General features: G+C 47.5%; 1 protein-coding gene and 1 long non-coding RNA gene across 6 annotated transcripts in view; one reads left to right on the forward strand and one right to left on the reverse strand.

The window, feature by feature from the left end:
- The window catches only part of LOXL2 (lysyl oxidase like 2), a 102,262-nt gene extending 100,515 nt beyond the window's left edge, over positions 1 to 1,747 (reverse strand). The window contains exon 1 of one of the 2 annotated variants that reach the window (XM_027087862.1): positions 1,395 to 1,747. The gene's annotated coding sequence lies outside the window, so the exon portion shown is untranslated. The remainder of the gene's footprint in view (positions 1 to 1,394) is intronic. The other variant, XM_027087863.1, reaches the window with a different exon arrangement.
- A 2,904-nt stretch (positions 1,748 to 4,651) lies between these two features.
- LOC113610106 (uncharacterized) lies at positions 4,652 to 27,461 on the forward strand. 4 transcript variants are annotated; one of them, XR_003428955.1, is made up of 4 exons: positions 4,652 to 4,776; positions 7,817 to 7,923; positions 8,808 to 8,898; positions 25,456 to 27,461. It is a non-coding gene; the product is annotated as an uncharacterized LOC113610106 (long non-coding RNA). The 4 variants fall into 4 exon arrangements; XR_003428956.1 differs by lacking the exon at positions 25,456 to 27,461 and adding an exon at positions 9,357 to 10,184; XR_003428953.1 differs by lacking the exon at positions 25,456 to 27,461 and adding an exon at positions 11,046 to 11,785 and having other exon boundaries at positions 4,653 to 4,776.
- Positions 27,462 to 27,647: the final 186 nt, after the last annotated feature.

Raw genomic sequence — 27,647 nt, forward strand, 5'->3', positions numbered from 1 at the left:
GTTCATCTGGGAACTGACCAGGGAAATGAGCACTTCGACTCCGTCCTAAGCCCCATCCCCGACCATTAAGTACACAATACACCATAAATAACCAAATAATTCCACCAAGGGTGACGAACGGCCTTTTGGGGGTCAGGGACAGACAGGCTAGCGGCGGGGTAGGAGCGGGGCCTGGAGGAGGGGACACGGATTCGAGTCTCCACTTCAGCACTTCTCCCTTTCCGCAAAAAGAATCCCTTGGACTGATTTGAAGATCTCCGCAGTTCCAAGACTTCAGGGGACGAAATTAATTTGGGGCATGTTTCTGACTTTCATTCCTCTCTCTCCTCTCATCAGGACTCGAGGTTTCCCAGCCAGGAGAAGTTCAGTCCCCTCCCCAGTGGTGTTTCGCAGCGTCCCCTCGCCCCACCCTCGCTGATTTTTGGTGGTCTTTCCCGGGGCTGCGTGAGGGATGACGAAGTAGGAATCTCGCCTGTTTCTTCCAATCATTTCTATTCCGGTGCTGATTTACAGCGACACCTCTGGCAGGCAGCTACTCCAGAGGGCTCCAGATGGGGGGTTGGCTGGGCGGCGGGTTGGGGGGGGGGGCGGGGGCGGCGGAAGCGCGGTGTTCAAAGCGCCTGCGTAAAAGTTGAGGGCACTGAGGGCAGAAGGAGTATCAGCGCTAAGACCAGGATTAGCCCCGGGGCGATCCTGCGTAGACCATCCGTGGGTTAGCTTGTGCTGGCTCTTTCCTACTCCAGGGCCTCCCCTTGATAATTGGCGGGAGAGGTTTCCTGGTACCCTGAGCAGCCAGGAGTGAATACCTGAGGTGCGGACCGCGCCTCTCCGTCCACCGGACTCAGGGCTTTCCTTCGTTCACTAGCCCTCACTCCCCACCCCCACCCCCCAGCCCCGTGCGCTCCACATCCCCAAAGCCACAGCTCCGGGGACACCCCAGTGCGCCCCCGTCCCCCGCGCGCTCCGCATCCTCAAAAGCCAGAACTCCTGGCACCAGCGCAGCCCCCGGTGTCCCTGGCTCCACGGTGCACCCTCCTAGGCACCTAGCACGCACCGGGTCTCGTCTGACTCTGTCCTGTCTGGTCGCAGGCGCCCCTGGCGAGCCACGAACCGAGCGCCCAGCTCCCGGGGGCGCCCCTGCTGCGTGAGCTCTCCGGATTCAGGCGAGGTGGGGCTGGGTGGGTCCGCCCGAGTCGGGAGCGGGACCCGTTAGCCTGCACGTCCTCGCGTCTCCGAGCAAGGAGCCTTCGCTCTGTGTGCCGCCTCTCAGCTCCCGGGAACCCCAAGCACTGCTGAGAGGCGGCCCGCGGGGAGCGGCGCCTGGAGACCCCACCGGGACCCCCGCTTTCCCGCGAACCGCCGTGGGGAGAGGGAGGCGCAGGCAGCGCTCTTACTTGTCAGCAGGGGTGCGCACTCGTTCGGCTGGGGCCAGGCTCTCCACGACGGCCCCTCTCTGCGCCCGTCGCCGCGGAGCCCCTTTCCCGAGCTGAGGGGGCGAGCCGACTTCTCCGGCCGTTGGAGAAACCGACCTCCAAGTTTAGGAAGCCGCGGGCTGGTGTCGCGCTCCAACCCTTTTCCCGGTACTTTTAACCAGCGTCGGACCGCAAACCCCTCCCCGGACCCACCCCCTTCCCTGAAGGCGGCCACCGCAGCAGGCGCGGCCTCCTGCCCCTTTTGTTGTAATTCGAGAGCAGCTCCCCTGGCCTGAGGAGCTGTGCGGGGGAGGCTGCGTGCCAGCGGCGCAGCCCTTCCCAGGCTTTTCTCACCCAGGTTTCCGGAGCCTGAGAAGCTAGGGAGAGGGCTTTTCCTCTGGGAGATTCCTCTACACGCCCCCACCCGCCATCCCGCCCCACCGCCGAGCTCCCGGAATTTAACCCTTCGGTGTTCTTATCCACCAGCAATAGGGCTCGTGCCTAACCCATCTCCTATCCAGAAAGGCCAGCACTGACTGGCACGTAGTAGACGCTCAATAAAAACTGATGACTGAAAGAGTTCAGATACTTTCATCTACCTCTCCTGGGTTTCTCCTTTACGGGCAAAGCATTTTCCGGAGGTGACTACAAACAGCCCCCTTTCTTCCAGCAGATCGAGCTTCTCTCTCCTCTGAGAATCCGTTTTCTCCTTTGTAAATTAAAGGCTTTGGATTCAGTGACCTCTAACGTCCTTCCCCACCTGGTAGGGCCAGGGTTAGCAAGCCCTGCGATCAGGGGCCTGAACCCGATACAGCTAAGGGTGCATGTCGTGCAGAAGGACATGCCATGCCTGGCTCTGAGGCTCACACTGGGGGCAAAGTGAGGGGGTCATGCGGGCTGGGGGAGCCCTCTAAGGAGATTCCCAGGGCTTCCTAAGCAAGAGCACGGTTTGACTGGGCAGGATGGAGATCCTCCTCGGGGTCCGTCCTCAGTGCCCTCCTCCCACTCTGCTCCCTTCCAACAAACCAGCAACTCCAGCCCTGATAGGTGGGGACTCCCAGTCTCAGCCTCCAGCTCTGACTTGTCTCCAAATCCGTGGGCTTGTAAATCCATTGGTCTCTAGGACATTCCCATAGCCACAGCTCACCTAGCGAGCCCCAAACGTGGCACCCCAACCCCTGGGACCCCTCTTCAGCCCTCTTCCCTACCGTCCACACGGAATCAATCCCCTGGTCTGGTGGGCAGTGGAGGGAAGGGCCAGGAGGGAGGCGGGTGTGATTCTAAAAGGGCAACAGGAGGGACCCCTGTGGTGTGGAACTGTTCAGTATCTTGACTGTGATGGTGGATACAAGAAGCTACACAGGTGGTACAATTGTATAGAACTTAATATACACAAACACACTCACACTACACACACACAGTAAAACTGAGGAAATCTGAATAAGGTCAGAGGATTGCATCAATGTCTCCTTGTGATACTGTCCTAGAGTTTTGCAAAATGTTGTGGGAAACTGTGCAAAGTGAATGAGGGCTCTCTCTGTATTAGTATTTACAATGACATGTGAACCTACAGTTACCTCAGTAAAAATTTCAACTGAAAATAAAAGCTCAAAGTAACTCCAGGGCCCTCAGGATGCGGCCTGAACCGCTTGATACAGCTGACAGGGCCCCCCTCAAGGGCATTTCCAGTCTGCCCATCTCCCAGCCACACTCTCCCCTCACCCCCATAGACCTTACTAACTGTTCTCCATGACTGTTTCACACCCCAGGGCCTTTGCACATGCCATTCCCTTGCCTGTCTGCTCAGCAACACCTAGTTCTTTGAGATCTCACTTAGCTATCGCAGTGAGCAGCCTACGCAGTGCCTGCACACAGCAGATGCTCAATAAATACCAGTGGAACTAAGCTCTCTCCTCTTCCCCCCACACTTTCTCTGATCCCTCTTCTTCCAATCCTACCCTTCCTGTAAAGAATTAACCAATAAGGTATAAAATGAAACACTTTATAAATGCTGTTTGGCCTGATTATGAAAATAATGCAACCTCCCTGTGGAACATTCAGAAAATATGAGAAAGTATAATGAAAAAAACTTTCACCCTGGTGTCCTCTCACCCACAGAGAAACGTTTAACATTTTGGACTATTTCTTTCATCATCTTTTAAAACCAAATTGTGCACAGAATTTTTGTGTCCAGCTTTTTTTTTTTAAACGATATTGTTTTGTGCACATTTTTCAATGTCCTTCTAAATGGCTTTAGACTATTTCAGTCTCTAAAGCGACCATGTTCCATAGTGTCATTTCTCTACTCGTAGACATCAAGGTGTTTACGATTGTTACTAGCTTAAATTACACCAAGACAATATTGAGCAGCTACTATGTGGTTCCTGCTAATTGTTACGAATGAGAAAGCCGAGGCTCAGAGAGGCTAGGTGATTTCCCCAGAGTCACAGAGCTGATAAGTGGTCAGGCTGGGATCACCAAAGGGTACATGACCCCTCTTGCAAGTTTAAGTGGCTGCACACCGGAGGCTTCAACAAGTCCGCTTGTGCTTCACTCACCAACCCACATTCCCAAGAGAAAGTGAGTATTTGAATCTTGCACAGAGTAGCTCACTGATGCACTTCTGTTGAATTGGACCAGAGACCTGGGAGGCCACTTCAGGAAGGTAGTAGACCCTGGCTCTAGATGAAATATGAAGACTATATGCTTTATGGCTCTAAGTCTGTATGTGCCACCCTCATGTCCCAGGCTCTGTGCTGCCCCACAGGCAGGGCCACCCAACAGATTCTGAGTGTGTTTCTGCAGTCAGAGGACCTGGGTTCCAATCCTGACTCCGCCACTTCCTGCCCTGGACGGGTGACTCCTTTGCCTCACTTGCCTCATCCGTAGGAAACACTTCACTCAAAACCTCCTAGAGGAATGAAAGGGCCGGATGCACAGTGGGTGCAGAACAGTCCCTGCCGCGTGACGCTGCACCGCTGTGCACTCCTGCCGTGCTGCAAGGCTGCGGGCGGGAGGGCACCGCACGGTGCAGACTCCCTGCCTGAGCCAAGCTGGGAGGCAGCGGCCTCCTGCCCGACCACACCCCACAGGGGCCACGGGAATCACGTTCCCAGGGCGCGATGATGAGTCCAAGGGCGTGGACTGTTTTCTCTTTTATTCTTGGCTCTCGAGTTTTGTTGCCAAATCACCTTCCTAACTGGCTGGGCGTGTCCCATCCCGGAAGCACAGCCTGAGACTCAGTGGAGGCCCGGCTGATGTGCTGGTCAGTGCGGGGAGGCTGGCGAGACACACACCGATACATAGAAACAATGAAATATGGGTGTCAGGAGGTGGCAAATGCTCCGGAGAAAACTGAAGCTGAGTAAGGAGGAGAGAATGTGAGGGAAGCACGGGGGCGGGGGGGAGGGGGGTCAGGGGGCCCCAGGAAGACCCCGCCCTGCGAGGTGGCACAGGCAGAGATTCAGAGGAGGGAACGAGGAGCCCTGTGGGGTGGAAAACTCGCATTCCTCTGGGCTCAATAGCACTTAACTTGCATCATTCCTGCACTATGCATCACTTCCTATTTGTGTTATAGTTATTCGTATATTCCATTTATCTCTCTTAGAAAACTATTACAGGCACAGATACCTTGTGCACGGATACCACGGGTCCGTGTCCCCCTAACCTCTGTGGTCAGCAGCGCATATCACGGGCCATCACTCTCTGTTAAAGTGAATCAGATTGAACCGAAACCACTTGAAAGCCTGTAAGGCATGATTAAAGTAGAAATCATTTTAGTGGATATTATTCACGATTACCCATACTAGGAAGAATGGAGAAACCAGTAGTTTAAATCTATAGAACTGCAGAGGCTCCGCCTTGCCTGTGTGTTAAGTCAAAAGGGAAACCAGCGATCAATCAGGCAAACACTGGTCCAGCCATTTGGGAAAGTGATTTGGAATGTGTGTCAATGGGTCTGGACCTGGCCCTTCAGGAGGAGATCGTGGCTAAAGTAGTCAGGTTGGTCAAATATTTCTCGTATTCCAGTGGTCCTATCTTGGTCAGCTATCTATCAGGCCCTACTATCTGGCTTTCTCACATTCGGAAATCTGCAGTGTTCCATCACAAGCACTTTGGTTTTATTTTATTTTTTAAAATTAAGGTGTGGTACAGGAAATTCCCTGGCGGTCCAGTGGTTAGGACTCTGCGCTTTCACTGCCAAGGGCACAGGTTTGATCCCTGGTCGGCGAGCTAAGATCCCCGCAAGCCCTCATGGCATGGCTGAAAAATAAGTAAATAAATTAGTTAATTAATTAAGGTATGGTTGATGTACAATATTATATAGGTTTCAGGTGTACAACATAGTGACTCACAATTTTTAAAGATTATACTCCACCTACAGTTAGTATAAAAGACTGGCTATATTCCCTGTGTTGTACAATATATCCTTGTAGCTTATTTATTTTATACGTAGCAGTTTGTACCTCTTAACCCCTTACCCCTATCTTGCCCCTCCCCTCTTTCCTCTCCCCACTGGTAACCACTAGTTTGCTCTCTGTATCTGTGAGTCTGCTTCTGTTTTGTTATATTCACTAGTTTGTTTTATTTTTTAGATTCCACATATAAGTGATATCACACAGTATTTGTTTTTCTCTGTCTGACTTATTTCACTAAGCGTAATACCTTCCAAGTTTATCCTTGTTGTTGCAAATGGCAAATTTTTGTTCTATATTTTGGCTGAGTAGTATTCCATTATATGTAGTAGTATTCCATATATATATATATATATATCCAGTAGTATTCCATATATCTGTATCTATATCTATATCTATCTATCTATCTATCTATCTATATATATATAGAGAGAGAGAGACAGAGAGAGAGAGAGAGAGGGAGGGAGAGATTTATTTATATATGCCACATCTTCTCTATCCATTCATCTGCTGATGGACACTTAGGTTGCTTCTGTATCTTGGCAATTGTAAATAATGCTGCTATGAACATTGGGGTGCATGTGTCTTTTTAAATTAGTGTTTTTGTTTTCTTCAGATATATACCCAGGAGTGGAATTGCTGGATCATACAGTAGTTCTATTTTTAGTTTTTGGAGGAACCTCCATACTGTTTTCCACAGTGGTTGTACCAATTTACATTCCCATCCACAGCGTACAAGGGCTCCCTTTTCTCTGCATCCTAGCCAGTATTTGTTATTTGTGTTTTTTTTGATGATAGCCATTCTGACAGGTGATATCTCATTGTGGTTTTGATTTGCATTTCCCTGATGATTAGGGATGTTGAGTATCTTTTCATGTGCCTGTCGGCCATCTGTATGTCTTCTTTGGAACAAAGAAGACTCTTCAGGTCTTCTGATCATTTTTTAATCGGGTTGTTTGTTTGATTTTGAGTTTGTATGAGCTGTTTATATGTTTTGGATATTCATTCTTTATCAGCCATATTATTTGCAAATATTTTCTCCCATTCAGTAGGTTGTCTTTCAGTTTTGTGGGTGGTTTCCTTTGCTCTACAAAAGATTTTAAGTTTAATTAGGTCCCATTTATTTATTTTTTTTGCCTTTGTTTCCTTTGCCTTAGGAGAGACATCCAAAGAAATATTGCTACTATTTATGTCAGAGAGTGTTCCACGTATGTTGTCTTCTAGGAGTTTAATGGTTTATGGTCTCACATTAGGTCTTTAATCAATTTTGAGTTTATTTTTGTATATGGTATGAGAAAATGTTCGAATTTCATTCTTTTACATGTAGTTGTCCAGTTTTCCCAGCATCATTTGTTGAAGAGACTGTCTTTTATCCGTTGTATATTCTTGCCTCCTTTGTCATAGATTAATTGACCATAAGTGCATGGGTTTATTTCTAGGCTGTCTATTCTGTTCCACTGATCTGTGCATCACCACCACTTTTAACGAATGTGGACACTTTATAGGCAAGAAGGTAGGGAACACCTTCTGCTTCCTCTTAGGAGGCAGCGCCCCCTAGTGGTTCACATCTCGCACCGCCTTGAGCATTTGCACTCTCCAGCGCCAAGTTGTAAACCCAAAGGGTTTTAGAGAACGTCTGGCCCAAGCATCTTGATTTCAGACATGGAACCAAAAAGCCAGAGAGCTGTCAATGGGATCACCGCCCCTCGGCAGGTTAGCAGCAGCGCTGAAACGGGATCCAGATTGAGGTCTTCTGAGCCCTAGAGTCACACATCTGCTCAGAAAGCACAATTGTCAGGAGTGGCTGGGATAACTCTGCCTTTTCTCCAGGGTGCACATATTCACATATTCTGGTGGTCCTGTGTTGGCTGGATATCTATCAGGCCCTCCTGTCCTGGCTTTCTCAGATCCAGACATCCGTAGTTTTCTATCCATATACTGGTTTTATATTTTAAAAGTAAAATTTCATTCATATAATCTATTTTCTAGGATGAATAATCATTCTTTGTCCAGGTGGAAGTGGCAAGAGAAAGACACAGACCTGGGAAACCAGCTTAATCCTTGTTCAGGGAGGAGCCCGGGACACCTGGGAACAGGTGGGGTAGGGCTGGGCATAGACTGGACCATGGGAATTTGGCAAAGCCACAGAATATGGGGTGACAGGTTCTCCCACGTTATAATTTTGCTGCCCCCCTCACTTCCCACATGCCCCCTCCACCCGAAAGTCTCCTACTGAGAGAAGATGGAGACTTTCACCTCACACAGTTATTTAGAGGAAAAAAAAGTTAAAAAAAAAATTGGTCCAAATCTCATTCCCAGACACCTGGCTTCTGCCAGTTCAGACCACTTTGTCTCAAAAATGCAGCTAAAACAGGGAGGGGAAGGGCCAGACAGAAATGGGAGCTCTTCTGCCCCACGATGGGCTGGCATCTGGCAGGGCCCCTCCTCCGGCCACAGCCCAGCAAAGCCCTGCTGGCTGCTGGAGAGCTCAGAGTGGCCTGCCCAGGTTGCTCAGGGTTGGCTGAGGACACAGCCTGACTCCGTTCCATTCCAGCCACTGGCATTTATAAGGATCCTGCATGTCCAGACCCAGTTCAGCACCCCAGGGGAGGGAGAGGAGGTGAGAATCCTGCTGTCACCAGCCCCTACCCCTGGGGAGAAGGTCCCCAAGAGCCCGCAAGGGCAGTTGCTTGTTTGAAATATCTGGGGAGGGTGGGAAGTCATGGTTCAGAAAAAAGGCCCAAACCCCAAGGGCTAGCTTGTCACCACGATGGCAGGAACACTGCTGCAGACTGAACTACATCCCCCTAAGTTCATATGTTGAAGCCTAACCCCCAGTGTGATGGTATTTGGAGACAGGCTTTGGGAGGTGATGAGGGTTCAATGAGGTCACAAGGGCGGAGCCCTCAGGGTGGGGTTCATGGCTTGATGAGAAAAGGAAGACCAAAGCCCTCTCTTTTTCTCCTGCCACCGAGTTAAGGACAGCAAGAAGGCCAGGAAGGGGGTTCTCACCAGGAACTCAATCTGCCAGCACCTTGAGCTTGGACTTTCAGCCTCCAGAACTCTGAGAGGTAAATACCTGTCGTTTAAGACCCCAGTCTGTGGTATTTTGTTACAGAAGCCCGAGATGACTAAGACAGCCTCCTGGCCGCAGCTGGCATTGGTAACACCGTGACCCTGGGGGTTTTGTCTCCATCTTCTCTGACGCACAGTTACATTCCGCGTGTTACTCTGAGCCACCGCTGCCCTCCCACCAAAGGGATCTGCCCAGTAAATCGAGGCACCCTAAAGATGTGGGAAGAGTGTTGTGTCTCCCCAACACCACCTTCCCCAGGTCACTGCCCTACCTTTCCTCCAGGTGACACCCATCCCCCAACTGGCCACTAGTGCTCTAGGCTAGCTGTGTTTCTCAGAGTGTGGGCTGGGGACCCCTGGGGGTTCCCAAGACCCTTTCGGGGGTTCACGAGGTCAAACTATTTTCATAATCAAACTAAGATCTTATTTTCCTTTTTGTTTGTATTCTCTGGAGCTGGCAATGTGCCAGCAGCAGCCAAAGCACTTCCTCCAGGCTGATGGACGTGTACGGCGGAGAGCTCCTGGACCCCAGCCTCAGGTTTTCTCCTCAGGAAACGAGGGGTTGAATTAGATAACAAAGGCTACTTGTTCTTTTTTCTCTGAATCTTGGTGGAGGAGCAACACAAGGAAAATCAGTGCAGTCAGAGGCCCGTCTCCTGCTACTGCCCTCCTTGGTTGCTAAGAGACCATAGCAGAGATGCTTAAGCCAGCGCAGCACCAGTCTTTGAACATGGCCCCTCACTCCTTGCAGTTTCTACCTTGGGAATTGGAATTATTTTCCTTTAAAGGATCCCTCAAGCTCCTGAGCTGTTGGAAGAAAAGAAACAAAAAACAAGAAAGATAAAAAAGAAAATGCAGCTCCCTATGGCTCGATATAAATAATTGATGCCCATTCAGTCTCATTCTCCTAGTTTTTCCTTATTAGTCCAATATCTATCTGCCTACCTATATATCTGTTTATCTATCTATCATCTGAAAACTTTTCAAATTATGGAATATAACCTAGTTAAGAATTTATATTTTATACACAAAAGTACATAAAATATAAATATGAACATAATAACTAATACAAAGCAAACACCCATATAATTACCATCCAACTCAAGAACTGGAATATTACTGGCATCCCAGAAACATCCCCACAACCCACAGGCTCCTTCCCCAAACTGCCTCCCTGCGCTGAAGGTAAACACTACCCCCTCACCACCCACCACCCACCAGCCTTTTGTTTGTTTGCGGTACGCGGGTCTCTCACTGTTGCAGCCTCTCCCGTTGTGGAGCACAGGCTTCACACGCGCAGGCTCAGCGGCCATGGCTCACGGGCCCAGCCGCTCCGCAGCATGTGGGATCCTCCCGGACCGGGGCACGAACTCGTGTCCCCTGCATCGGCAGGCGGACTCTCAACCACTGCGCCACCAGGGAAACCCTCCCCCACCCTTTTTTTTAATGGTAATGACTTGCCTGCCTGTCTCTCTCCAACCTCTTAATGCTTAATGTCCTTGGAGGGCTCCAGGGCTAAGATTTGGAGGATCCCATCCAGGCTCCTCGCCTTAACTACTTCTATATGCTGCCCATTCTAGAATGTATATCAGTAGCCTGGCCCTCTCCAAAACTCATCAGACTCCTGTGTACAACTCACCACTGGGTATCCAAGTGACACCTCAACTGGGTTGTGTCCCAAACTATGCTCCTGATCGTCTCCCCAAATCTGCCCATGTCTCTTTTCCTTTTAACCCCCAGATTCACTCCAAGTCCTGTTTGCCTTCTCTGGATCTCCAGAAACTGATCACTCTTCACCTCCTCTACTTGTCACCTCTCATTTAGACGATTTAAATAGCCCAGCTGATCACTTTGCTGCTGCCTTGGCCCCAACAGTCAATTTTTGAGCCCACAGGCCAAGTAATGCTTTTAAAATGTCATTCAGATCCTGTCACTCCTCTGTTCGGCATCTTGCACTGGCTTCCCGTCGCCTCGAGGGTGAAAGCCAAAGTTCTTACAACAGCCCAGGAGCTGAGGCACACAGAGCTTTTTTGGCAGAGACTTAAACATCCATACTCCCTTTCTCAAATTAACAGAAACCATCCTTTTTAAGTGGTAGAACGCTACCTGGTGAAAATACTACATTTCCCACCTTCCTTTGCAGATAAGCACAGCCACACAACTAAGTTCTGGCCAATGAGATGAAAGCAGAAGTTTGCAAGGCATTTCCTTTGGAAGTCTCCTTAAAAGGAAAGGAGAGTGTCCCTCTTCATTTTCTCCATTCTGCAGCTTGGGATCTGGATGTGAAGGCTGGAGCTCTAGCAACCATTTTGGATCATAGAGATGAGGGCCACACTCTAGGAATGGTGGAGGAGAGAACCTGAAGGAAGCAACCTAGGCTGCTCACCTCTAAACTGCTTTTAAATGTGAGAGAAAAACACTTCGATTTTGTTTAAGCAAAGATTTGGGGGGTGTCTGTTAGTGGTAGCTGTATTGGGTCATTGCTGATACAAGTAACCTGTTCAAAGTCAAATAGCTCAGAAATGGCTGAGTCAGAATAAACCTGGTGGTTTAAGTCTGGAGCCTGGGGTCTTTACCACTCTTCCGCCCTCTGGTGAGCACTTGAGAAACATGAGATGATATCATTATCATCATCATTACATAGTAGCAGAGAAGGCTCCTTCTTAGGTTACCATATGTTAATTGGTCATAAAATCAGTTTAGTGTGTCATAACTATCATTAAAAAAAAAGAAATCCAGTAGAATAAAACAGAAAACACTAGGGTGACAACTCTAAGACATTGACGAAAGAAACTGAAAATGACACAAATAAATGGAAAGATATTCCATGGTCATGAACTGAAGAATTAATATTGTTACAATTTCCATACTACCCAAAGCAATCTACAGATTCAATGCAATCCCTATCAAAATTCCAATGGAATTTTTCACAGAGACAGGACAATCCTAAAATTTGTGTTGAACCACAACAAACCCCCAATAGCCAAAGCAATCTTGAGAAAGAATAACAAAGCTGGAGTCATCATGTTCCCTAACTCAAAACCACAAATCTATAAGAATCAAAACAGTATGGTACTGGCATAAAAACGGACCCTCTGCCCACCAACCCCATGCCTCTCTGACCTTGTCTCCCCTTTGATCTCTCTGCTCCAGTCCCACTGCTGTTCCTCAAATGCCCCAGGCCTGCTCCTGCCCCAGGGCCTTTGCACAGGTTTCCTTGTGCTAGAACTGTCTTTCCCTGGGTCTCCTTGCCTCCTTTTAGACTTTGCTCCAATGCCATCTTCTCTGGGAGAACTTTCTTGACTGTAATATTTTCACTTCCATCCCCCACCCCTCTGACATTTCCTATACACCTTCTCCATGTTTTATTTCTACATTTAGCCTTTAAACCTTGGAGCATACTGTGGTACGTTATTCATTTGTTTTCTTCTCCATTGGAATGTAAGCGCCACAGCAGCAGAGCTTGCTTTTTTAGTTTCCTTGTTTTCTTTCCACTGCTATTTCAATGCATTTGTTTAATAAATATTTGTGGAATGAATGGCTGGATTTCTCCGAGGCCAGGGAGTCCTGAGAGCAGACACAAAGCTGACCCTGCTGCCCTGCATGGCTCCCCAGCCCAGCATTCTCTCTCACCGTCAGTTCCTGACTTCTCTCCTTTTGGAAAATCAGAAGTTCATGCCTCTCTCAGTTTTCATATTTTTACAAACACATTCACGTGTTCCCTACAAAGTCAGGGAAAGTTCTGTCAGTTTAATTGAGGAGCAGAGAGAGTAGAGAGAGTACAGATGCTATGCAGGGATTGGCTGTATTGAGGTAACTGCAGATTTTTTTTTTTTTTTTTTCAGAGTCTGTGTGTCAGGGGTTGTTTAATAAAGAATTTGTCTGGTCTTTGTCCCTGGTTCTGGACAGGAAGCCTCTAAACCCTTGGAATCTCCCCAGTGATAGGAGTGTCTTTGTTGTTTATCGTCGGTCCCTCGGCCACACCTGAGTTTATGCTAATAAAGTGACTCATGGTTTGCCCCTGGCTAGTTTCAGGATGGCGGCTGGCCGTGCCAGAAAGACCAGTTATGTGATTAGAAGATTGGGGCTTGGGCTACACGATATCAGTCTGACTTCCCAACCTCTGGAGAAGGGGGCTAGAGATTGAATCCGATTATGTAGCCAAGGATTCAACCAATCATGCTGATGTAATGAAACCCCGATAAAACCTCTGGACACCAAGACTTGGTGGCACTTCCTGGTTAGTGATGCACATCTAGTTGCCTGGAGGGTGGTGTGTCCTGAGGACAGGAAAGCTGCTTGTTTAGGACCTTCCCAGACATTGCCTTATGTTTCTTCATTTGTCTGGTCCTGATTTGTATCTTTTATAATAAAACTGTAAGTATTGTGCTTTCCTTAGTTCTTTGAGTCATTCCAGAGAATTATTGAACCTGAGGGTATTGTGAGAAGCCCAGAATTTGTAGCCAGTTGGTCAGAAATGCAAGGGCCTGGGGACTTCAGAACTTGCAGCTGGTGTTTGAAGTGAGGGTAGTCTTGTGAGGGGGACTGTGCCCTCAACCTGTGAAGTGTGGCCTAATTCTGGGGAGGGAGAATCAGAATTGCATTGCAGGGACTTCCCTGGCGGTCCAGTGGTTAGGACTCCACACTTCCACTGCGGGGGGCATGGGTTCGATCCCTGGTCGGGTAACTAAGATCCCGCATACCAAGTGGCGTGGCCAAAAACAAAAAACAATTTTTTTTTTAATTAAAAAGAATTGCATTGCAAGGGGGAAACTCTATAGTCATCAGTGCTCTTTTAATTGCAAGTGGAAATCGCAAGGTCATCCACTCGAGCTCTCTTAGGCACAAAAGGAAGCATCATGGCTCATGAAATGGGGGGAGTCCAAGGGTAGAGTGAATTGAAGCCCGGATGGATCCAGGGACCCAGATGGTCAGGCAGGCCTCCTTCTCACTGAGGCTCTTCTCTACAGCCTTAGTGGGGAGCCTGGCCCTGCCGACTCCTTTGGATTTCTGGCTTCCAGAACACTGAGGCCGACAAAAAAATGTCTGTTGTTTTAAGCTACCCAAATGTGTGGTAATTTGCCATGGCAGCCACAGGAAACTAATCTACCTGCGATTCCAATGTGTTGGTTTGAAGTGGATTTCTCACTACCTGCCACTCACGCCTCACCACCCCAGCTTAGGACCCATGTGTGAGGGGGAGGGGTGAGTCTGTCCTGCTAGACCTCAGCTCTCCAGGCCTCAGGCCACCCTCTGCTCTGGTGAGCGAGCAGTGGAAACTCCCAGAGGTGGGGCCCGGGGAGACACAGGTGTGTTATCCAGGGAGCACCTCTGGTTTCCCACTAACAGTAGACTTAGATCTCTCTCACTTTGTACAATTCACGTGACCTTTCTGGACTTACACTGATAAAATGACTACTTTTAGCTTGTGATTCTGTTGCAAAGGATACGTTGCTTCTTCAGACGGGCAGTTCAGGTCCTGAGAGAGCAACAGAGAGCGAGAGCGAGGAGAGAAATGAGGGTTAGAGCAGCCACCAGGTGGCGACATCTCTTTCTGCAGCTGGACAGCAGGTGGACTTCAGTTCCTGCGCCGGAGGGATGCCCCAGACCTGCCCATGGGGCCCCTGATCGAGCTCTCAGGGGAAGCTATCGAGATAGGATGACCGAGGCTGCGCCTGGAAACTTATATCCAAGAAAAATGATGAGTCTGATACTTGATTGGTGATTATTATATGGAGAGAGAGGGTGATAAGAAAGAAGTCTAGAATGACATGCAGGTTCTGGTCTGAGTTACCAGGTAGTGCTCAGAGGAAGGAGGTCTGGGAAGGATGCTAGGCGGCATCTAAGTAACAGCTGCTAGGAAGCAGAAATAATGGTAACTCTCGAGCAGAAGGAAATGAAAGGCGGAGGATGGTATCTGGAGGCCGGATGACCCTCCCTAATATGAGGCCCAGCATAGTGTAGTGGTCTAGAGGAGGGCTTGGAAGACACTGCCCATGGGATTGGCCTGCCACCCACCTTCTGTAAAGAAAAATTGTTTTATCGGAACAAAGCCACACCTATGCATTTACGTGTTGTCTATGACACATGTCACACCACAAAAGCAGAGTGAAGTCAGTTTTGGACAGAAGTCATATGGGCTGTGAAGCTAAAATATTTCCTATCTGGCCCTTTGGAGAACAATTCTGCTGATTCCTGGTCTAGAGCAGCACTGCTTAACTTTCAGTGTGAATTCGGACTGACCTGGAGATGGTGTGAGATGAAGAGTCCGCTTCAGGAGGTCTGAGACCAGTCCTGAGATTCAGAGCTTCTATCGGGCCCCAGTCCTACTGAGGCTGCTGGTCCGGGGACCATGCTTGGAGAAGCAAGGACTTAGAGCAGCGCTGTCCAATGGAAATAAAACGTGAGCACGCAAGTAATTTGCAAGTTTCTAGTGTCCACATCAAAGAGGTAAAAAGAAACATGTGACATTAATCTACTATTTTATTTAACTCAGTATAGCCCAAATATATTATGTCTTATGTAACCAATACAGACTGAGATATTTTCTTTATTTTGCGGGGGATACAAAGTCTTTGAAATCTGGTGTGTACTTTGCAGCCTATCTCACTTAGGACTGGCCACATTTCCTGTGGCCGGCAGCTGCCGTACCGGACAGCCAGCTCTGGAGTAGACTGGAGCCAGGCTGCCCGACGCCAAGTCCCAGCCCCACCACTGACTAGCTGTGTAGCTGTGGGCAAGTGATATCACCTCTCCATGTGTGTTTCCCCACCCTATAAAGTGAGAATAATAAATGCATCTCCTCAAGATGTTGTCTTCAGGATTACATGAGGTGATAAAGTGCAGCCTGTCTGGCATATCATAATCTGATGCTATTAGGATGACTCTGTCCAGTAAAGGAAGTCCTTTGAGCCTGGTTTCCCTCCCCCATGCCCCAGGGACAGAGGGTAGAGTTAAGCATACACACTCCTCAGTTCTTAGCCCATTGTTACCCCTTCCTGCAGGGATCTTCTTTTCCTTCATCCCACAAATGTTTATTGAGCCTTTTTTGTGTATCAGACCCTGTGCCGGACACTGGGGATCCAACACCGAAGGAAACACACGAGACCCTCCTGCCCCTGTGGATTGATTACATTCCGGTAAAGACCTCACAAAGAATATAATGAATAAAGAATAAGCTGGGAGGTAGTACCTCGGGGAGAAATTAGAGCAGGGTGAGGGGCACGGAGAGTCCTGAGGAGGGGTAGAAGTGTCAGCTTTAAGTAGGTGGCCAGGTGGGCATCCATGGGACAGAAGTCAGGGAAGGTCCTGAGGCCAGTGGGGCTGGAGCAGTGAGTGGGGAGAGAAATAGATGTGGTGAGAGAGGTGTGGAGTCGGCGGAGGCATATTGCGTAGGGCCTTCCGGGCCATTTTAAACACTTTGGTTCTTCCTTGGAGTGAAATAGCCAACTGGATGGGTTTTGCCAAACAAAGGTCATGATATGAATTGCATTTTTCACAGCTGTCATGTTGAAGAGGGATGGGTAGGGATGGGGCAAGAACGATCCGTGCGGTCCGGAACTGAGGCTTCACTGGGATGTGAGAACCAGGGCAGACCTGGGCAAGTGGGTGTGGTTGGTCAGCCTAAAACCAGAAGACCAGTTTTTCTTTTTTTAATTTTTATTTTCGATTGGAACGCAGCTGATTAGCAGTGTGGTGTTAGTTTCGGGTGTACAGCAAAGTGATTCAGTTATACCCATACCTGTATCTATTCTTTTTCAAATTCTTGTCCCATGTAGGTTGTTACAGAACATTGAGCAGAGTTCCCTGTGCTCTACAGTAGGTCCTCGTTGGTTTTCTGTTTTAAATATAGTGGTGTGTACGTGTCAATCCCAAACTCCCAATCTATCCCTCCCTCCGCTTCTCCCCTGCTAACCATAAGTTCATTCTCTAGGTCTGTGAGTCTGTTTTGTAAACAAGTTCATTTGTATCACTTTTTTTAAAGATTCCGCATATAAGCAATATCATATGATATTTGTTTTTGTCTGACTTACTTCCCTTAGTATGATAATCTCCAGGTCCATCCATGTTGGTGTAAATGGCATTATTTCATTCTTTTTAATGGCTGGGTAATATTCCATTGTGTATATATACCACATCTTCTTCACCCATTTATCTGTCGATGGACATTTAGGTTGCTTCCATGTCTTGGCGATTGTAAAGAGTGGGGCAATGAACACTGAGGTGCATGTATCCTTTCAAACCATGTTTTTCTCCAGATATATGCCCAGGAGTGGGATTGCTGGATCATATGGTAGCTCTATTTTTAGTTTTTTAAGGACCTCCATACTGTTCTCCATAGTGGCTGCACCAACTTACATTCCCACCAACAGTGTAGGAGGGTTCCCTTTCCTCCACACCCTCTCCAGCATTTATTATTTGCAGACTTTTTGATGATGGCCATTCTGACTGGTGTGAGGTGACACCTCATTGTAGTTTTGATTTGCATTTGTCTAATAATTAGCGATGTTGAGCATCTTTTCACGTGCCTCTTGGCCATTTGTATGTCTTCTTTGGAAAAATGTCTATTTAGGTCTTCTGCCCGTTATTATTTTTTTTAACTTTTTATTTTATATTGGAGTATTGTTGATTAAAATGTTGTGTTAGTTTCAGATGCATAGCAAAGTGATTCAGTTATACTATACCTGTATCTATTCTTTTTCAAATTCTTTTCCCATTTAGGTTGTTACAGAACATTGAGCAGAGTTCCCTGTGCTCTACAGTAGGTCCCTGTTGGTTATCCATTTTAAATACAGAAGTGTGTACATGTCAACCCCAAACTCCCTAACTATCCCTCCCCTCCCCCCTCCCCCCTGGTAATCATTTTTTGATTGGGTTGTGTTTTTTTGATAATGAGCCACATGTGCTGTTTGTAAATTTGGGGGATTAATCCCTCGTCAGTCTCATCATTTGCAAATATTTTCTCCCATTCTGTGGGTTGTCTTTTAGTTTTATGGTTTCCTTTGCTGTGCAAAAGTTTTTGAGTTTAATTAGATACGATTTGTTTATTTTTGTTTTAATTTCCATTACTCTAGGAGATGGATCAAAAAAGATATTGCTGCAATTTATGTCAGAGTGTTCTGCCTATGTTTTCCTCTAAGAGTTTTTATAGTATCTGGTCTTACATTTAGGTCTTTAATCCATCTTGATTTTATTTTTGTGTATGGTGTTAAAGAATGTTCTAATTTCATTTTTTTTTTACATGTAGCTGTCCAGTTTTCCCAGCACCATTTAGTGAAGAGACTGTCTTTCCTCCATTGTATAGTCTTGCCTCACAAGGAGACCGGTTTTATCTGTTGTCCTCCTTTCATAGCCCATCTGTGTCCCCCATCACATCCACTTCAATGTATAATAGTCGAAACATGCACACCCTCGTTAAGACATACAGTGTTGTTGGCCTCCCATTTCCATAAATGGCATTATGCTACTGTGGGACTCGAGGGACATTGTTCCAGCTAATGATTAAGAACTCTCCAGACAATAGGGGCTTCTTAGATAATGGGTGAATTTCCAGGATGTCCGGCCCCCTTCCGAGAAGGAGGGAGATAACAAAATGTAAAAAAGGTGTCTGTCAAAGACCAATCAGGCAGCTAGGGACAAGTTCCCTCTCTGGTCCGAGCCTAAGCCGGGACCAATCAGCAGGAGAACACAACCAAATCTATAATTTACATACGGGGCAGTGGGAACCTATAAAACTGACATATTCGCGCCCAAAAGGGTTCCTTCTTCGACCTCCTGCGTGAGGACCAAGGAACCCCGGTGCACCGGCCTTCAATAAACCTCTTGCGTTTTGCATCGGCTTCCGACTCTTGTTGTTTCCTGGGCGAGTCGAAACTCCTAGGAGACCGCGAAGGTCTAACATTTGGGGGCTCGTCCGGGATTCCACTCGCCCCGGATCCACCGAAGGCGATTTATCCTGACCCGCAGTCCGATTTGCTTCTTTTGGATTCCCCACCCCCTTATCCTCCGGCCCCAAATCCCCTACCACCTAGAGGACCCCCAGCTCCACTGCCCTCGGCACCAAGGGAACCATCCATGATGGAAGAAGAAAGGGTCCCTCAGCGGGCACTAGGAGCCGGAGGGCTATCTCCCCGGACTCCACTGCCCTACCTCTTAGAGAGTATGGCCCCCCCGACGGCCAAGGGAATAGACCTCTCCAATATTGGCCCTTTTCCTCTGCAGATCTTTATAATTGGAAAATGCATAACCCAACTTTTTCCGAAAATCCACAGGCCCTTACCGCTTTAATAGAATCTCTTGTTTTCTCCCACCAGCCCACATGAGATGATTGTCAGCAGCTGCTCCAGACTCTCCTAACGACTGAGGAGAGGCAACGGGTTCTTTTAGAAGCCAGAAAAAATGTATTAGGCGCCAATGGGCAACCTACCCAGCTGCCTAACGAGATTGATGCTGGTTTCCCACTCGTCAGGCCAAACTGGGATTTCAATGCCCCGAAAGGTAGGGAGCGCCTGAAAACGTATCGCCAGGCTCTGGTGGCGGGTCTCCATGGAGCGGCCAGACGGCCCACTAATTTGGCTAAGGTAAGGGAAGTCACTCAGGGGCCCCAGGAATCTCCAAGTGTGTTCCTGGAACGTTTAATGGAAGCCTTTAGACGCTTTACCCCTTATGATCCAACTTCGGAGGAACATAGGGCTACTATAACAATGGCTTTCATAGATCAAGCGGCCCCTGATATTAAGAAGAAATTACAGAGGCTAGATGGCTTGCAGGGATTTTCGCTTCAGGAGTTAGTAAAAGAGGCAGATAAAGTATATAACAAAAGAGAAACAGAGGAAGAGAAGGAAGAAAGCAAGCAGAAAGAGCAGGCAGCCCGTGAAAGAAGACGAGATAAGAGACAAGAGAGGAATTTAAGTAAGATACTGGCCACTGTGGTTGGAGGAAGAAATATAGGGGATAGAAATGGGCAGGAAGGGCGAACAGCAGACAGAAGGCGGCCATTAGACAAGGACCAATGTGCCTACTGTAAAGAAAAAGGACATTGGGCGAGAGAATGCCCTAAGAAAAAGAATGGAGGAAGGCCAACCAGAAACAAGATCTTAACATTAGAAGAAAAAGACTAGGAAAGTCAGGGCTCGAACCCTCTCCCCGAGCCCCGGGTAACTCTTAAAGTGGAGGGGGAACCTGTTCAATTTTTGGTGGATACCGGAGCCCAGCACTCCGTCCTTCTCCACTCAAAAGGTCCTATCTCAGCTAAAAGGTCATGGGTACAAGGAGCCACTGGGAATAAACAATATTCATGGACCACATGAAGGACAGTAGATCTTGGGATTGGACGAGTAACCCATTCATTTTTGATTATTCCGGAATGCCCCTATCCTTTGCTGGGAAGAGATTTACTCTCCAAAGTAGGGGCTCAAATCCACTTTCAGCCAGAAGGTCCCACCATAACTGATAATAAAGGAAGGTTACTTCAAATATTGACTATGAAATTAGAAGATGAATATAAATTATACGAGCAGCCTTCATCCTCACGAGTTAATGTTACAGATTGGGTAACTCGGTTCCCTCAAGCCTGGGCAGAAACTGCCAGTATGGGGATGGCCAAAAATCGGCCCCCGGTGCTAGTGGAACTCAAGGCAACTGCCACCCCAATAACGGTCCGTCAATACCCCATGAGTAGAGAAGCCAAAGACGGTATCTGTCCCCATATACAGAGGCTACTAGACTTGGGCATCTTAATAAGATGTCAATCAGCATGGAACACCCCTCTCCTGCCGGTAAAGAAACCAGGAACAAATGATTATCGGCCGGTGCAGGATCTACGAGAGGTAAACAAACGGGTGGCAGACCTCCACCCCACAGTTCCAAACCCTTACAACCTCCTGAGCACTCTTCCACCTCAACATACGTGGTATACTGTTTTGGACCTTAAAGATGCCTTTTTTTGTTTAAGACTCTCTCCCCTGAGCCAACCCTACTTTGCCTTCGAATGGAAAGATCCAACATCGGGAATGTCTGGTCAGCTGACATGGACACGGCTACCTCAGGGATTTAAGAACTCCCCGACCATCTTTGATGAAGCCCTCCATCAGGACTTGGCATTATATAGAGAATCAAATCCCCAGGTAACATTACTCCAATACGTTGATGATATTTTATTAGCTGCTGAGACCCAAGAAGATTGTATCAAGGGTACTGAAAAACTGTTAACGGAACTTGGAACCCTGGGATATAGAGCCTCAGCCAAGAAAGCACAAATATGCCAACAACAGGTCAGTTACCTGGGGTATCTATTAAAAGGGGGGCAAAGAGGGCTCACGGAGAGCAGAAAGGATACGGTGGCCCAAATTCCGGCTCCCAAAAACGCCAGGCAGGTTAGAGAATTTTGGGGGACAGCCGGATTCTGTAGACTATGGATTCCAGGGTTTGCTGAGCTGGCGGCCCCATTGTACCCCCTAACCAAAAACAGCACTCCTTTCGTTTGGGGCGATAAGGAACAACGGGCAGTATCATCCACTGCCCTGGACATCAAAAAGGAAATACCCCAATAATTAGGGGAAATAATATGGCTGACCAAGTGGCCGGAGAAATAGCATCGGGAGAAGTCATTTTAGGACTGTCAGATAAAGTTCCTGAAAAACCAGGCCGCGATGAAGAAATCATCCCGGCCACAACAAAAGGAACTTTGTCCCCTCAGCAAGCAGAATCCATGTTACAACAGATGCACAGATGGACACATTTGGGGACTAAAAAGATGGTAGCCTTGTTACAAAAAGCCGGGTACGAAACCCCTGGAATGACAAAATTAGCTGAACAAATTGTGCAGGAATGCGTCCCATGTCAACAGGTAAATGCTCACAAAGGGAAACTTGAAACTGGAAAGAGACTCAGGGGGGACCGCCCAGGAACTTACTGGGAAGTGGACTTTACCGAAGTGCGTCCTGGAAGGTACGGTAATAAATACCTTTTAGTTTTTGTAGACACTTTTTCAGGATGGATAGAGGCTTTCCCAACAAAGAAAGAAACAGCTGCTGTAGTAGCCAAGAAGATTTTAGAAGAAATTTTTCCTCGATTTGGAGCACCAAAGGTAATAGGGTCTGATAATGGTCCAGCCTTCGTCGCCCAGGTAAGTCAGGATGTGGCCAGATATTTGGGGACTGATTGGAAATTACATTGTGCCTATAGACCCCAAAGTTCAGGTCAGGTAGAAAGAATGAATAGGACTCTAAAAGAGACCCTAACTAAATTGTCCTTGGAGACTGGCGGTACCGATTGGACGGTGCTCCTTCCTTTGGCCCTATTCCGGGTTAGAAATACACCTTCCCGATACCATCTTACTCCTTTTGAAATATTATATGGTGCCCCGCCTCCCCTCCTCACTTTAGGGAAAAAAATAAAACCTGATTGTCAAAATAACACTGACTTATATGCTAGGCTACTGGGACTCCAATTGGTCCAGAAAGAAATATGGTCCCAAAAACGCCGAGGCCTACCAACCGGGAACACCGGGAGAAACTCATCCTTTCCAAGTCGGAGACTCCGTATACGTCCGTCGGCATCGAACCCAGACGTTGGAACCTCGATGGAAAGGACCATACACCGTCCTCCTCACCACCCCAACGGCCATAAAAGTGGACGGCATCGCTGCCTGAATCCATGCTTCACATGTGAAGGCTGCACCAGCGACGGCATCATCAGGATGGCGGGCCCAAAGAACCGACAACCCGCTCAAACTCAAGCTTCTACGAACCTAGGACTTATAATTTTGGTTTTACTGCCTTTATTGACTGTAAGTGATTTTAGCCCTCACCTCCCCCAACGTTTAACTTGGCAGGTAATTTCTCAGACTGGAGATGTAACCTGGTCCATTAGTCATACTGCACCCCCCTGGACCTGGTGGCCAGATCTTTTTCCTGATGTTTGTAAATTGGCTATAGGAGCACCTTATTGGGATACAGAAGATTCTCATGATATGAACACTGCCCCTTCCAAAGTTTCGGAAACTGATTGGTTTGGGCCGGGTTGCAAAAATGCAGGCAAAAGAATGATGCTTGGTATCCTCACTTTCTACGTATGCCCCGGGTTCCACCGCCCTTGATCTCTGAATTATAAATGTGGTGGAACTGAAAACTTTTATTGCAAAAGCTGGGGATGTGAAACTACCGGGGATGCTAATTGGAAACCCACCTCAACTTGGGATTTTATTACTGTAACGGCTAATTATTCTCATAATAAGGATACCGGACACCGGAGTAAATGTTCAGGATGGTGTCATCCCCTTAAAATTTCCTTTAGTAATCCCGGAAAAAGAGATGAAAAATGGATAAATGGTCATTCTTGGGGCGTTAGATTTTACATGAGGGGATATGATTTAGGAATATTAATGACCTTTAAGCTAAAGATTGAGACTCCTGCTCCTATATCAATAGGCCCAAATCCCGTACTTGGCCCCCCTTTGCTTCCCCCGGCCCCTTCAACTACATCAACAAAGAATGAGACTAATGAAACCTCTGGATCCAAAGAACCCACAGTTAAGCCTGGGACTCCTCGGGATAGGATGCTTTCTTTGGTGCAGGCAGCCTTTACGGTTCTCAATGCTACAAACCCAGAGGCTACAAAATCATGTTGGCTTTGCTATGCTGCCCCTCCCCCTTATTATGATGCTATAGGATATAGCTCCAACTATACTAATTCTACCTCCTCAGACCAATGTCGATGGAAGCAAGAAGGGACCAGTAAATTAACCCTGTCCTCGGTTTCTGGAAATGGTACTTGTATAAGAACACCTCCCCAGTCCCATAGACACCTTTGTCATGATTTTAGCCTCCCTTCAGGCTCAGGATATCTTGTACCTCCTCAAGATGGATGGTGGGCATGTAACACGGGTCTCACCCCTTGTGTCTCTTTAGAGGTTCTTAATACCTCAGCTGACTTTTGTGTGTTAGTACCTCTTATTGTTTTATTGTTGATTTTAACTTTTGGACCATGTATTCTAAATCGCTTGATAACATTTATTAGAGAACGTATCAGTACTGTACAAGTTCTAATGTTAAGACAACAGTACCAAAGTTTACGAACAGAAGGTTGAGATTCCATGATTGGAATCAATAGTCACAAGAAAAAGGGGGGAATGTGGGACTCGAGGGACATTGTTCCAGCTAATGATTAAGAACTCTCCAGACAATAGGGGCTTCTTAGATAATGGGTGAATTTCCAGGATGTCCGGCCCCCTTCCGAGAAGGAGGGAGATAACAAAATGTAAAAAAGGTGTCTGTCAAAGACCAATCAGGCAGCTAGGGACAAGTTCCCTCTCTGGTCCGAGCCTAAGCCGGGACCAATCAGCAGGAAAACACAACCAAATCTATAATTTACATACGGGGCAGTGGGAACCTATAAAACTGACATATTCGCGCCCAAAAGGGTTCCTTCTTCGACCTCCTGCGTGAGGACCAAGGAACCCCGGTGCACCGGCCTTCAATAAACCTCTTGCGTTTTGCATCGGCTTCCGACTCTTGTTGTTTCCTGGGCGAGTCGAAACTCCTAGGAGACCGCGAAGGTCTAACACTACCAATCTCGTATCTTTCTTCAGTATTCAGCACTGTCTTTAAGATCCATCCACCCTGCTGTACTTACCTCGCGTTGTTTCTAACGGCTGCACAGTGCTCACAGCACACACCTGCCACCTTTTACTTAAATAACACTGCTGAGAGCATCCTCCTGGAGTTCCCTCGTGGGCCCAGGTAGAAATGTCTCTGGGGAAGGCTGGGTCTTGGAAGTGTGCACAGCTAACTTTAAAGTGCTGCCAGCTTGCTTCCCAGAGCGCCTGAAGTAGTTTCCACCACGACCAGCAATACTGAGGCGACTGTCCCCACGTCACTGCCGACACTTGAAGTTTGTCAATTCCAGGGCGCGAGGTGGCAGCTCTTTATTTCCATTTGCACATCTCTGGCTCCTTCAGTTTCTTCCTTCTTGTTAGTCATTCAGGCTCACCCTTCTGTGGATCACCCACAAACCATTTTTCTTTTTTTCTTTTTTGGCTGCACTGCTTGGCTTGCAGATCTTAGTTCCCTGACCAGGGACTGATTGAACCTGGGGCCCCGGCAGTGAAAGAGCCTAGTCGTAACCACTGGACCGCCAGGGAACTCCTCCCATAGCCCATTTTTCTTTTGGATTTCCTCTTTCTGGCTGATTTACAAGAAACCTTGCATAACATATATTAATCCCTTTTCAATTTTAGTCACTGCAAATACCATCTTGGTCTGCCACCTGTTAGCTTTGACTGTGATGGCTGTTAACAGAAACTGTTACTTTTGATGCAGCTAAATCCATCCTTCCCCTCTCCCTGCATTTGGTGCTTTTGGGGGTGGGGTTTAAAAGGTGACTAACTTTAGGACGATTTAGAAGGAAAAAAAATTCTGAAGCTATGCTTAGAATAAGATCATATACAGAGATTATTTCCTCCAAGCTGGGCTTGGAGAAAATCCCCATCTCGTTTTGCCTCTACACATCAATACCTAATTTGGGGCGTTCTTTTTCCTTTTTTTTTCCCCCAGACTAAATGGTTAAGAAGTAAGGAAACCACTTGAAGTAAATTTGGTTCTCCTAAGTTTTTCTACATAAAGCTTTAAAATGCTTCACTCCCTTGACAAACTTTATGGTGAGAGGGAAGAGAGAGAGAGGCCTGGGATTCCACCCACCCTTCACACCACACTGCACGTGGTTTTAAATCTGCACAAAACTCTGCCATCTGGAAAGAAGAGAGAAGATTGAGAATAAAAGATTTGTAAAATATGTGTTTCCCAAACCCTCGGGACCTAAAGAGTTAGTAACTTGACAAAGCAACTAGCTTTTTTTTTATTAGACTACAGATATTTATGAAACACTGGGCGCTATGTGGTGTTTTCTTTGTTGGATTAATTATAAATGTCATGATCCATGTTCAAAGGGATTCAGGGATGGAACAGACAGACCGATGGACAACAGGGCCACAGAAAGCTGAAGAGGATTTTAAAATGTAATTTGAACCGTACGGAGAATGGCCAGGAACTTCCAGAAAATTCTGTTTTGCTGCCATGACCCAAATAAAGAATTTTACAAGGCTGGGTGGAGCCCATTGAACGTTGAAGTGTCTCAATCTTTTTGAATTTAAAATCTAGGTAATAAAACAAGCTTGTGCCACGTGGAGAAGATGGACTCTTAGGAGAAAGTGCTGAGTCTGGTTCCTGGAGTTTAAGTCATGTGCAATCACAGGCAAGAAGAGGATGATTAGTCCTTCCAAAATGGCCCACTTCAAACTCTGATTATCACGAAAAGGGTGGAAGGTGGTATCAAAATTACCAGTTATAAACCTGGAGGGACAGCAAGAAAAGCCAGCCTGGGACTCTTACAGAAATAATACAGTGAAAGAGTACGTCCCACCCTGGGAATTAGGAATGCACTCTGTCTTCTGGTGACCTGGCCACAGACCAACTTTTCCCCCTTCTCCTTTTTTCAGGAGAGAAAAAAAAAAAAAAAATCTCCTTTTCCCTCCCTTGAGTTTCTGTGTTTATACAAGAAGCCCGTCTTCTGTGTTCATCACCACCACGTTCTGTGAGAAGCTTTCAGCAGTTTTCTCAGGGTGGAAATCTTAAGGCCGGCCTTTCTTGTTTGGGCTTCTTGTTTGGGTCTCTGACACACAACGGGGCTGTTGACAGAAATGGTTAAGTGGCCGTGAAGTCTGGAGCCCAGATGCAATCCACCTGCCAAACAGGATCAAGGGTGATGGCAGAGATGGAAGGCCAAGCCAGCTCTTCAGCCTCAATGGAAGTGTTAACAGAAAGCAGGAGGGGGAGCTAAGCTTGCTGAGGACAAAGGAAAACGCAACAGATCAATCAACTCTCCTTTGTTAAGAGGCGGCAGATCACAGGCTGAGGCCATCAGGCTCCCAGACGAGATGGGGCTGGGAGGACCCTTCGGGGTGTACCGTTTCCTCGGTGGGACGCTCAGCTCCAGGCAAATCCCCAATCTGCACGTTGGGCTTTGCAAAGGGTGCTCCTGTGTCTTTGATGACTTTCCATAAGAAGACAGTCTGACAGAGATGACGTTCACTTCCCTGCTCCCAGGCCAGTGAGAGCACCGCAAACCCCTCTGTGCAAACTACTAGCATTTCGGGATCTCAGGGAAAAAAAAAAAGATCCACTTCTGCATTCCAGACTCATGGGGCAAATGGAAACAGATGAAAAACAAACCAAAACCCAGAACTGCTGCCTTGCAGGTCTGTTAACAGGGGCAACCACTGGAAGCAGGTACTTCACTTCTTCCCTAAGATGTGGAATAAAATGTAGACATCTTTAGATGCCTTTGGTATATTTTAATGTATTTACCCTTAGACACAGAGGCCCATATTTATTGAATTGCCTCAAAAATTATTTAAGCAGGTTTTCTCTTATTATTATTCTTTCCTTTCCGTGGTCATGGGCTGGGGCTCCGCACTACCGCGCTCACCATACGCCCACATTCCCATTTGGTTCTGCCTCCCCCGAGCATTCCCTGCTTTTATTTTTTTATTTTATTTTATTTTTTTTTTGTGGTACGCGGGCCTCTCACTGTTGTGGCCTCGGCCATGGCTCATGGACCCAGCCGCTCCGCAGCATATGGGATCTTCCCGAACCGGGGCACGAACCCATGTCCCCTGCGTTGGCAGGCAGACTCTCAATCACTGCGCCACCAGGGAAGCCCCTATTTTTGTTGTTCTTAACAGCCAGTC

Source organism: Aethalodelphis obliquidens, unplaced genomic scaffold, assembly GCF_003676395.1.
Source record: "Aethalodelphis obliquidens isolate GAN/ISIS:26980383/991018 unplaced genomic scaffold, ASM367639v1 scaffold61, whole genome shotgun sequence".
In the NCBI taxonomy this organism is placed as follows: Eukaryota; Metazoa; Chordata; class Mammalia; order Artiodactyla; family Delphinidae; genus Aethalodelphis; species Aethalodelphis obliquidens.